This window comes from Pinus tabuliformis, chromosome 2_1, assembly GCF_031772625.1.
Source record: "Pinus tabuliformis cultivar Carrire ecotype Pingquan chromosome 2_1, CPIR1, whole genome shotgun sequence".
In the NCBI taxonomy this organism is placed as follows: domain Eukaryota; kingdom Viridiplantae; phylum Streptophyta; class Pinopsida; order Pinales; family Pinaceae; genus Pinus; species Pinus tabuliformis.
The window spans coordinates 401,969,318-401,982,645 of NC_142299.1; positions in this window are offsets into that span (position 1 = coordinate 401,969,318).

The window sequence follows — 13,328 nt, forward strand, 5'->3', positions numbered from 1 at the left end:
TATGTTTCTCTCCAATCTATATTTATAATACTGTAATGAAAGTACCTCAATTTAAGTGATACTTCTCAAGGATAAATCCAGTGCATAGGGGAAACATTCTCAAAGATTCCTCCTTTTTGAAAGGGGGTCCATTATTCTACTAATAACAATGTGAAGGATAGAATCAAAGCTTTCATAAATGGAAAAGAAAGAGATCTAAAAGACAAAGATTTTGAGTGCAAAACCTTTCTTTCTGAAAGGTGATCCCTTGTTCCACTAATGATAATTTGAAACATCGAATAAAGGACTTCTCAAATTGAAAAGAAAGAGACCTAAAAGACTAACAGTATGAGTAGGGAAATCCCTATTTTCAAAAAGAGGTCCCTTGTTCTACAAATACTAATGTAAGGCCTTGAATGAAAAATTTCCAAAATGGAAATATATATGTATATATATAAAGGTTTTGAGTATGTCACAAGCATTTTTTTCTAGAAAAAGAATACTAGGAGGCATAACAAAACTAAAGAAATTGATGTGTCTATGCTAAAGGGGCTTTAAAAAAATTATAAAAAAAACTTTAATAGAGAAAATGTAGTACATAATATAAACTACACAAAAAAAATGTGTAATTACCAAAAACCTATGGTAAAAATTAAAATTACCTTTCTCTTTTTTTAAAATAAAATTAAATTAGATAAACTAAGATAACCAAAATTATAATAAGACTCTTACAAGGAGTTTCCAAACCATCATCAACAATTTTTTCTGGAATAACATTATCCTTTCCTTTCATAATCCTATAAGAGAAAATAAACCTTTAGCGAATGAATCAACAGACTTAACTTCAAACTCAAACTTGGAAACGGAGGAAAATAAACCTTTAGCAAATGAATCAACAAACTTAACTTCAAGCTTGGAATGGAGGAAAATAAACCTTTAGCAAATGAATCAACAGACTTAACTTCAAGCTTGGAAATGGAGGAAATTATCTTCCATTCATATAGATGAATGTGTATATTTAGTTAAAATATGATAAAATAATGTTGATTCAACACATGTTAGTACCTGTATCTTTATCACTAATACAATTTTGATAAATTAATATTGATATTATTAAAAATAACATGAAATCTATTTTTTCATATTTTATTAAACAATGTCCACTTGGGGTAGCTCAATTGGCAATGGCAGAACCATGAGTCTTGGTTCAAATCTTGTGTTATCTCTAAGAAATTAGACATGATGAAAATGTAGTCCTACCAAGCTTTATATATATATATATATATATATATATATATATATATATATATATAGATTTTGTTTATTAAAATTTTATTTTAAAAAATACAAATTATTTTCTAAACATTATATTTTATCATTTTTATATAATATTTCATTGTTTATTATTTATAATGATTATAGGGTACATTTTTACTATTTTATTTTAATTTGCCATCATAATAGTTGGTTTTAATAATTGATTTTTTAATTTTTAATTTATAGTCAATCATATATATAGGTTTTTTTTTATGGCGTTTTCATAATCCATCCATGAGTTGTACGTGAAATCTAGAATTATAAGTATTTAGTTGATCTATATAAATTCAGATCATGAGATCAATACAATGAGTTGAATGTGACAAAAAAAATAAAATCATTTTCTTGTTATGTATCACTTATGCTTAGTTATTAACCTGGAAAGGGTTTTATGTCATATTCAACTCATTATATTGATCTTAGGCTCTGATTTTATAGTACATCAATTGGACCATTCTAAATGTATATTTCACTAACAACTCACCAATGGATCATGATAGCAGTTCATCAAAGATAAGATTTACAACGCATATCTATGTATTATCAAACTTAGTTAGTGTCTAGGGACTCATAGTTTGACATTCACCACCCAATCAAAAGTTTAAATAGTTGTACCAATAACTTTTGTCATCTTCAATCTTAAATTGAGCTTCAATGAACATATGCTTAAAAAACTGCTAATATCTAGATGTCTAAAAATGAACATCTAGTTAGGAAAACAATCCACTGTGAATAGATAAATTATTGGATTATCAAAAGGTAAATAAAATGCATTAATTCTTACCTCAAAAGAGGTAAAGGCTCATGAGAAAGAACAAATGGAAAAATAAAAGGATTTCATTGAACTATTATTCCAAATGATTTTGGGCATGACCTTAATCCAATTTTGTATATTCTCATTGAACTATTATTCCAAATGATTTTGGGCATGACCTTAATCCAATTTTGTATATTCTATAAAGTAAAAGATAATGCTCTCCACACCTCAAGGGTTGCACAATGATTGAAAAAACCTCTCTTACACCTTTAGAGGGCTATAAATTGATGTAGTTAAGATAGTTTGTGGTAAACCCAAAGCTACCATATAATTGAAGTGAAGATAGCTGGTGCTTAACTAGAAATCACCACATCATTCAAAGTAAACTAGTTATTTTCCATTCAAAATTATCATTGTTCAAGTTAGGATATTAAGTTGTAAAAAAAACCATTATAATATTCAAATCAAATTGGTTAGTGGTTATTCAAAACTATCACATTGTTCAAGTAAAAATGGTTATTGGTAAACCATAAACCACTAGTATAAATGGAAGATGGTTAGTGGTCAACCAAAAGCCACCATATGAAGTGAATATGGTTCATGGTAAACCAAAACAATCACCATATAAAAAACTCAAAGCTCTAGCTTAGATCCTTATAACCATAAATTATGTGGGAGAATTCAAAGTTCTAATTTGGATCAACAAACTTCTTATCTTGATCCTGATAAGTGGGAATATGGTTTCAAGATTCAAAGACCTAACACAATCAAAATTCAATCAACATTTGGAAATTCCATTATAGCAACTAGCTTCTTCAAAATCAATAAAATTGATTATTTTGATGATAAATTCCATTATAGAAACTAGCTTCTTCAAAATTATTAAAATCAATTATTAAGATGATACTTAGAGAGATTAATAAATTTCAAAATTCAAACATGGTAATTGTTTATATATACGAGATTAGTAGTTTTTCAAGCTTATCTTGATAAAAACTTGGTTAAAGAGTTTCAAATTGAAAACAAAAAAAATTAATTGTATAATTATTCAAGCTTGTGATTTTGGAGAGAGGATCGGGATGTTAGATTACAAATCCATAAATAATTGCAAAGTTTAAGATAACATAAATATGAATTGTATTCCTTACCTTTGAGAAGTTACAGTCATCATCTATTAATGAATTGTCGATAACATCTGAATCTAAAATAATTCAACTAATATACTAATAAATAGATCTTGAAATTAATACAATATGTTGAATACAACCTAAATCCTTTTCAATCATTTTCTAAGTATATCTTATGCTTAGTTATTAATATTTATTAGCAATGAATTGACATTATTATAGTAATTTTTTTTAATAAATATATATGTGAGAGATTTTGTATTTTTATGAGATTTAATATTAATAAGTATTTGTTTATTAACAAATAATTGACATTGCCATCCGTCAATGTTGGGATGCGTGTGGAGGGTGACGTATCGTGGCAGTATGTCAGCGTAATGACATATTGACGTCGTTGAAAGCAAGCCATCTTAATCCAAAGCCACTTCAATAGTAGTTTCTAATTTAATATGATTTTATAAGTAAATTTAAAGGGCTATATATTCTTTTAATCAGTATAGTTATAGGTAAATTGTTTTAACAAACTTAAGGCTGATAGTGATTATTAAATTAAACACATAAAAGTGATAAACTTAGATAATTTGAAGTGTGGAAATTCATTTATTTTAAATGCAGAAATTTAACTTCGGTATGTTTGGTTAGTTTTTAATTTGTAAATATCAAAATATTTTGTAATATTCAAACTTTTAAGTTTGTAAAATTGAAATAATTCGACGTTTTAAATTTAAGAGAATAAATGTTTAAAAAAAAAAAAAAAAAAGCAATATACAAATATTAAATTAGGTTTAAAAGTCAATTCTTAAAAGTTTTTCACAGAAATGTCCCCGGCATGGTAGGAATTTCAAATTTTGAATAACTATTAAATTTAAATTTGGTAGTTACTGCAAATCTTTAATCTCTATTTTAATCATTTTCTAATATCTGTTTCAATAATTTTATAAATAACAAAATTTATCACTATATTTATTTAACAAATTATTATGTAAAAAAAGTATCTATCAAATTTCATCTAGTAAATTGCTCATAGATAAAGAAAAATTAAATAATATATTTTTAATCCAGTCACACAATAAATGTGATGTCGGGAGAGACTTTGTGGCATCGGCATCCGACTTGGGTGCACTTGATTACCATTTTAACTCCCATTTTAATGCATAGTAAACTCAATCAGAATCGTCCGCGGATACTGTCAGATGACTGGGAGTTGAAGTGGGAGTTGAACGGGTACATGTAAAATTCAAATCATCACCACACTATGGAATGTTTTGATTATATTTTTTAAATTTTTATTATTGGTTTTTAGTGAATTTTTTTTGAAAATTTTCAAGTAAGTTTTTTTAGTTTATTTTTTTTATAAATTTAGCAGAAATTGATTGAAATCAAGTCAATTTATTGAATTACAAGTTTGATGAGTAATTTCTGCATAATCCAAGTGTCTTAGGGGTTTTTCAGGGTGTTAAATTTATATATAAAGTCATGGTTTTTCACAATATTAACTCCATATATACAATCAAAAAACCAGTGTAAGTAACACAAATCAAGATTCAGAAAGTCCAAAAAAATGCACTAAAAACAACTCCAAATTTTTATATAGATTAAGAACAACTAATTACTGCGATATTTTAAAATTTAACAAATATATAAATTAAATAATTAATAAATTTAAAAAAATTAAGTTAATTATTATTTAATTTTATTAATTAATATTTTTCACTGTGCGATAAATGAGAGTTAAGATGATACATGTAACATTCAAATCACTACCCTACGAGATAAAACATTTCATAAATATATAAATTAAATAAATAATAAATTTGAAAAATCAAATGAATTATTATTTAATTTTATTAATTAATATAAATCAGTTTAAGTAACACAAATTAAGATTCAGAAAGTTCAAAAAAATGCACTAAAAACAACTCTAAAATTTTATACAGATTAAGAACAACTAATTAATGCCATATTTTAAAATTTAACAAATATATAGATTAAATAATTAATAAATTAAAAAAAATAAATTAATTATTATTTAATTTTATTAGTTAATATTTTTCACTATATGAGATAAATGAGAATTAAAATGATACATGTAACATTCGAATCACTACCCGACTTGATAAAACATTCCATAAATACATAAATTAAATAAATAATAAATTTGAAAAAATCAAAATAATTATTATTTAATTTTATTAATTAATAATTGTTAGTGTGAGATAATTGAGAGTTAAAACGCTACATGTAACATTCAAATCACTACCATGGAATATACTTCTAAAATTGAGCAGCAACAAATTACTTCTAAAATTGAGCAGCAACAAATTATGTCCATGTTTTAAAATTATAGCTATGTTTATGTCCATGTTTTAAAATTATAGCTATGTTTTAAAATACATTAGATATATAAATTAAATAATTAAGAATTTGAAGAAACGGAATGAATTATTAATTAACATTTATAACAAATTTTAAAATACAATTCTAATATTATAAATTATACAAAATTTTAATAATCATGTTTTAAAACATAATGGATATATAAATTAATAATTGACAAATTTGAAGAAATGAAATTAATTATTGTTTAATTTTAATAATTAATATTCATCTCAAAATTTTAAAATATTATTTTAATATTATAGATTTCAGAAAGCAATTCACAAAATTCTAATAACAATGAGTGAGAAGAAATGGTCAGAAAATCTTAATACACTACACCAAACTTATAACCACCAACCTAAATCCATTTAATTTCATCTAATTCCCTATCTATCATGCATTGAGAGTGACCAAATCCCATGGATACAAACTTTTCTTCAAATTATTAAACCAAAATTATTAAATTTAATAATAATAATAATAATAATAATAATAGATTTAATACTAATACTAATAATAATATTAATCTTTTAACATTGAGCTAAATTAACTTTTAATTTAACTACGATCACTCTTAATCTCTAGATATGAAAGAAGATAAAAACAATTGCTCTTAACCTCTAGATATGAAAGCAAATAAAACCAATTGCTCTTAACCTCTAGATATGAAAGCAAATAAAAACAATCGCTCTTAACCTCTAGATATGAAAGAAAATAAAAACAATCGCTCTTAACCTCTAGATATGAAAGAAAATAAAAACAATTTCTTAACCTCTCACAGAGGAAAAGATATGAAAGAATAAAAACAATCACTCTTAACCTCTCACATAGGAAAAGATATGAAATAAATAAATCTTAATCTATGAAAGCAATAAATATTAATCTATGAAAAACAATAAATCTCGCAAATTGTAGGTGGCTAATCCAAAAGCATGAGAGATGACAAGTTGAGAGGCTCCCAATGCAAGCATTACCAGAAAGAGGTCAACATCACTCATGAGAATGGTGCTGAATCTAAATTCCATTCATAAGTAATCTTAAATTGGACACCCGAGTATCTCCAACTTTACACATGCCTTTGAAAGGAGGAGGCTCTGCTATTTATACAAAAAGAAAAGAAGCTACCTCATTAATGGAGGTCCATTATTCTCTTCCTAGATCCCTAGAAAATCTCATAGAGTTACAACTCAAATAGGTAATGATGAGACACATATCCTCTTAGAGTTACAATTCAAATAGGTAATGATGAGACACATATCCTCTTTGACCTTTATCCAAATCTCCTTCCATGTGATGACCCTGGGAAAATGTAATTATTTAAAGTTACTACGGTAAAAGACTGAATTAAAATGACATTGGAAGACTTCTTTTCTTTTAAGAGTATTCTTTTAATTTTACATGTGCATTAAAATGTCTTAACAAGGAATACTCATGAGAGTATTGGCAACTACCGGGAGGGAGTTGGCAAAGGAAGTCAGTTATTGAAACTGACTTTAACCACCTTCCCTAACTGGAAAAGTTTCCAGGGAAAAGGGGGGGGGAATGGCAAAAATCTGTGCTGTAGAGACAGGCAGAGAAAGAAGCAAAAAGAAAAGACTAAGTCTGGTAAGGACCAGATAGTCAAGCACAAAGGTGCAGTCTTGCTGAGGATAGTGATCCGGCAAGGGAAAGCTTGGGGGAGGGACTTTGGTCTCGAAGGACAAGTCTCATGGATGGGTGGAAAAATGGATCTGTACAGATTCTGCGGATGATTTACTGAGGCGACTAAAAGGCTAGGAGCGACCAGGTAAGTAGACTGGAACCCTTGACCTCACTAAAAATATGACCGCAAGATATCTTTACTTATTGTAAGGTTATTTGTAATCGTTTGCAACTTAACTGTAATTAATTGCAAGATTATCCGGAATTGTTTACAAGTATCTGTAAGCTGTCTGAAAGTGATCTGAATTAACTAGTCACTAGAAAGGTCGCAAAGACCCTAATAAGATTGTAAGAGAAGGACTGCATACATGGAAACCGAATCGGGAACTGTGTTCCTTGTACCCGGGTAGGGGGCCAGGGTAAGAGACGGTGCGGAAGGGGACTCGAGCTGTAAGTGTACAGTCTCCCTGTTATCACCGCAGATAAAAAAAAATTATTAGACTGTAGAACTATTCTGGCTGTAACTTAATTCTCGAACTATATACCTATGTAACATGGGAGTGGGTCTTCGACAGGGCAAAGGGAGGTTATAGACATAAACTTAGTGGAATAGCCTAAAAGAATTATAGCCAGCCTAGTGCGTAAAAAGACCAAAATAGATCCGGAGATTGTAGCAGGCTCTAGCTCTAAGAATAATCATGGAGAGGATGGCAGCCTGTAGCCGTAGGTGGTAAAACCCCAAAGGGTCGATGAATGGGGATTTAGAGGAAAAATTTAATCCTTAGGGCTAGATGAAAGCCGCGGCACAGGACCCTGCCGCCATAATAACTGAACCAATTACCAACAAAAGTTGTGAATTTCTGCAGACAACTAGGGAACGAAATGGAGCTATAAATTGAAATACATTATTCAAAGGAAACCTCGGAATCAAACTGAGAAAATCTCAGCTAATAACAGATATCATAATCCTTACCAAAGACGGAACGTACCATATAGCAAAACATTGAAGAATATTTCTGGCCTGTGACTTGCCAGACGATATTTAAACTATGAAAATAAAACAAGGAGAAGTCGGGAATACAACCGAGACGGTGGACTTATAAGACGAGAAATTATAAATGAATTCCATTAACGGTAACAAGAACCATGATAACACGGACATGCATATATATGTAAACCTGAAAGTTACAAACACCAGGGGCAAACAAACTAAATTCTAAGAATAATAATGATTTAACATGAATAATATTTGTTTATTTTTAATAGTATTGGTATTATTAATTATTAAGTAAATATAGATTATTTATTAAACATATATAACTTATTAATGTAATTTCGAATGACCATTATATTTAAATAATAAATAAAAATGATATATTTAAAAAAAATAAATATAGAAGATCTAATGGACCATTAAATAATTATTATTAAATATATACACTATTACCTAATGTGACTAAATTCTAAAAATAATAGTAATTTAATACCATTTATTTGTATTTAAATTATATAATGACCATTAGAATTAAATAAAATATGGATATTTTAATTATCAAATGAATTCCCTTAATATATAATAATGAATTTTATTTATTTGTTTTTAGATAGACATAATCATTTATTTAAATTAACAAATTTACTTGTTTTAGCTATTTCTAAAAATGGTAATAACTAAATTGGTTGTTTGACTAAGATCATTAGGTCAAAATTAGCCGTTGGAAATATAGCCGTTTGAGTCTCTGCACACTCTACTTATTCAAGCTAAACCGGATTGGTTCTTCAACTTGTCCTGACGATGAACCACACTGGTTGGTTCGAAACACGTCGACAAAAGATTGGTTATGTGATTTTGCCGAAGATTTTCTAAACAATATGTTACCGAGCCGCAAGTGAATGGCCAAATCTTGCAGTACCTGGGTCGATATGATCCATAACCTTTCTTAATATATCTATATATATATATATATATATATATATATATATATATATATATATATATATATATATATATATATATATATATATATATATATTCAATAACCAATGCGGTAGCAAAAAATAGAGATTCATAAATATTAAGCCATGGCCGCGAGTCTACATTAACTATTCAGGAGAAATAAAAAAACTGGGTCCGGCCCAGACAACAGTAACCACAGGCTTTAAGCCAGAAACCGGTTCTAAATGTATATAATTAATGTAACAATCCAGTTCACAGATATATCAACAGTCATTTACAGTCGGCAACTTAAGTAACTTTCCAACGCAGAACTTCTGGGAACCTTAGGGTTCCACCGGAACCCATATCCCGTAGTCGGGAGAAATAGGTAATGAGAGGACTGTGGCGAGCCAATACCTTCTGCGACCAACCATAAACAAAACAATAAGGTCGCCACGGCTAGACTCGAGAGAAGAACGGTTAACCAGATTGGTGTAATACATAAACAATGGAGGGACGTACCTGAGGGATGGCCGAGTCACTCTGGTGCTGGAAGGAGACCCTGCATCTCCTGGCCGAACTTGGGAACAAGCCCAGCTGCAACCACAAACAATACCACCTTATGAAAACTGTAACACGAAAGGCATAACAGAATTAACCCAAAAACTCAATATAAGTAGAAGGCGCGGAGACTGTAACCTTACCCGGGCTCTGTAGCGAAAGGTAAATATAGCCTGTAGTATGGATGCTTGGCGGATCTGTGCTAGCTCGGCGGAGGAGGAGATCACTCGGCGGAGGGGGACTGAACCAAACTCGGGCAGCGGCGAATGGGACTATGAACGTCGGGACGCCGAGTTTTACCAGTTCCGAACGATCGAGAAGGGGCCATCATCGAGATTGGAGCCGGAGGGCCTCCTACCCTCGGATGCATACCAAAGCATCCAAACCATTGATCTGAGCGGTAAACCTTAGGCGGCAAACTTTGACACCCTCCCATCACGTGATCGGGCCGACGATAGTAAATGCAGCGCCCAAATGGTTACAGCTAAAGGCACCAGCACAACATCAGGGCAGGACGGCCTCGGGTTGCTAATTCCGGTAACGGAAATATGCAAGGCGCCAACCCCAAACGTAAGCCGAAGTCCATGCACGATGGTCGGAAACAGAGAATGCCATAAACCATATGGATATCACTCGCCGCATCATATCCATTCAAACATATGTAAACCAAATGAAATCCATGATAATGTAAACTATATTATTGCATGGTAAGTGAGATCAATGTAAATATATTATCGAATGGTAAGAGTAGGTCGGTAATATTAAAAAAAAAAATTATGTGTGTGCGGGTATGTGACAAATTGGTATCAGAGCAGAGGTACCCATACTGTGACCTCTGGGACGTGATTAACATGTTAAAATTTGGAAGGCAATCATAGTATTGATTTTTTTTTTTTTCTCTTTTCTTTAAGTAACAAAATTGTGCAAGGTAACTCACAGTGTCAAATGTTCCCTGATTTTAGACCAGACCAGACCAGACAAAAGGAGAAGAAAAGAGCAACAGAAGGCACTAAATAGTAACAGTCAGCATGCAGAGAGCTAGCAGCGCACCGCACAGGTCCACAGCAGATCAGGGACCTGCAACAAATCCTAGAGACAACCCAGAGTTGTGGGTACAGCTTGGTGAGGAGACACGTAGCACGAACCTGGCCATACTAGAAACAGTCCAGGAACTGAAAAATGAGATGGCTCGGTTGCGGGAGGATAATGCACGATTGACGATGGAGCAAGAAAGGATTTTAAAAAGTTTGTCTGACAAACAGAACCCGCCCCTAGCCAATCCCAGCACAGAACAACAGAGAATGACGGAGGAGCAACATTACCAAGTAGAACCTGAAAAATCGGAAGAAGGAGAGGATCAATCCGATAATGCATCCGAACAGCAGACCTCAAAACATTAAAGGGTGGAACTACAGGGAGAATTTCGGAAAATTAAACCCCCACACTACGATGGGGAACAAGAGGAAGCGGCTGAAGCATGGCTAATTAATATGAACAAATATTTCCAGCTATATGAGTATGACCATAACTTGAAGGCACGATTGGCTATCTTTCAGTTGCAAGGAAAAGCAACCTTGTGGTGGGAGGAGGTTAAAATCGTCAAAGGGGTAAGCGAACGAACCATAACGTGGGAAAAATTCCAGAAATATTTTAAAGAGAGATATTTGACAGAATGCTTTTATGATGAAAAGGCAAAGGAATTCCATGACCTGCGATTGGGACAACAGACTATAGATGAGTTTATTAATCGTTTCACCTCCTTGCTCCGTTATGTGCCCTACCTTAAGGAGGAAAAAGCCAAGGTGCAAAGATTTGTTAGTAGTTTACCCATGTATATGAGAGAAAGGATTGAATTTGACAATCCTAGAACCATGGATGAAGCTATTCGCAAGTCCAGAATCTGTTATCAGCAAAACAAACAGAAAGGGGATGTTTCCAAAAGAAAATGGAGTGAGAAAAATAGTAAAGCTGCTCGAAACAGTAAAGGAGGCCGGGGCGGTGGAGTTAAAGGAAACAGTAAAGGGCAGAATAGTAGAACAGCACCGAAAGGTTCGTTCAGATCCAAGACAATCAGTGGAACCAGACTGGGCGAACAATCTGACAAGTTGAACAATGAAGGAATAACCAGACCCCCAGTGCAGTGATGGGGTTGTGGTGGACCGCACTACGTCAAGAACTGTCCGCAACGGAAGGGAACTGATCAGATATCCCAGATTCATGAGGCATCAACCGTTGGCGATGTGGGACGAAGTGTGCCAAGGATTAACATAGCCCTGGACGATCACCAGGCAGAGTACCAGCCCACCATGGTAGAATTTGAAGGTAAAATTTTAGACTTTTCTATCACTGTTCTAATTGATCCAGGAGCTACTTTAAGTTATATTAGCCCAAAGATAGTTGAACAGTGTAAATTACAACTTGAAAAATTCAGGAACCCTTGGCTGGTACAGCTAGCTACAGGGGCTAAAAGGCGAGTTATGGCGAAAATTAATAACTGCCCCATAGTAATAGCAGGACAGCCAGTGGTAGCAGATCTGAATATACTTCCACTTGGATCCTATGATGTCCTAATCGGGATGGATTGGCTAGAAAAGCATTGGGAGTTAGTGAACTGCAAGACGAAAATCATACAATACAAGGATGATTCTGGAAAGGAACAAGAGATGGAAGGGATTAAACGACCAATGCAGGTCCGGCCAATCACTGCATCCCAGCTAGCAAAATGCATCAGGAAAAGATGCCAAATATATGCTATTCAGGTGGGTTATACATAAACCAAGGATAAAATGACCGCGCTGGACCACCTTCCGGTAATAAAAGAATTCGCGGATGTGTTTCCGGAAGAAATCTTTGGGTTACCCCCAAAAAGGGATATTGACTTCACCATTGAATTACTACCAGGGGCTGCCCCAGTTTTGCGGACACCTTACAGAATGAGTGTACCCGAGCTAACCGAGTTGAAAATGCAATTACAAGAATTGCTAGATAAAAATTATATCCGTCCCAGTGTATCTCCATGGGGAGTTCCGGTGCTATTCGTCAGGAAGAAAGATGGAACCCTCCGAATGTGTATCGATTACCGACAGCTGAAGAAGCTCACAATCAAAAACAAATATCCCTTACCTCAGATCGATGAGCTTTTTGATCGAGTCAAGGGGGCGACAGTGTTTTCTAAGATTGATCTGCGATCTGGTTACCATCAAATCAGAATTAAGGAAGAGGACATTGCTAAAACAGCTTTCAGAACTTGGTATGGACACTACGAATTTGTACTTCTACCTTTCGGATTGACTAATGCACCCACTACTTTCATGTGCTTAATGAACAGCGTGTTCCATCGATTTTTGGACAAATTTGTACTGATATTCATCGATGATATTTTGATTTATTCTCGTACCAAGGAGGAGCACGAGGAACACCTCCGATTGGTACTACAAACTCTTCGAGAGCATCAGTTGTATGCTAAACTCAGCAAGTGCGATTTCTACAAAGAGGAGATCCAGTATTTAGGCCATGTGATCACAAAGGAAGGGATTGCAGTGGACCCTGAGAAAATAAAGACCATAATGGATTGGCCCGTACCTAAGGATGTGGCGGATATCAGGTCTTTCATGGGATTGGCTGGTTATTA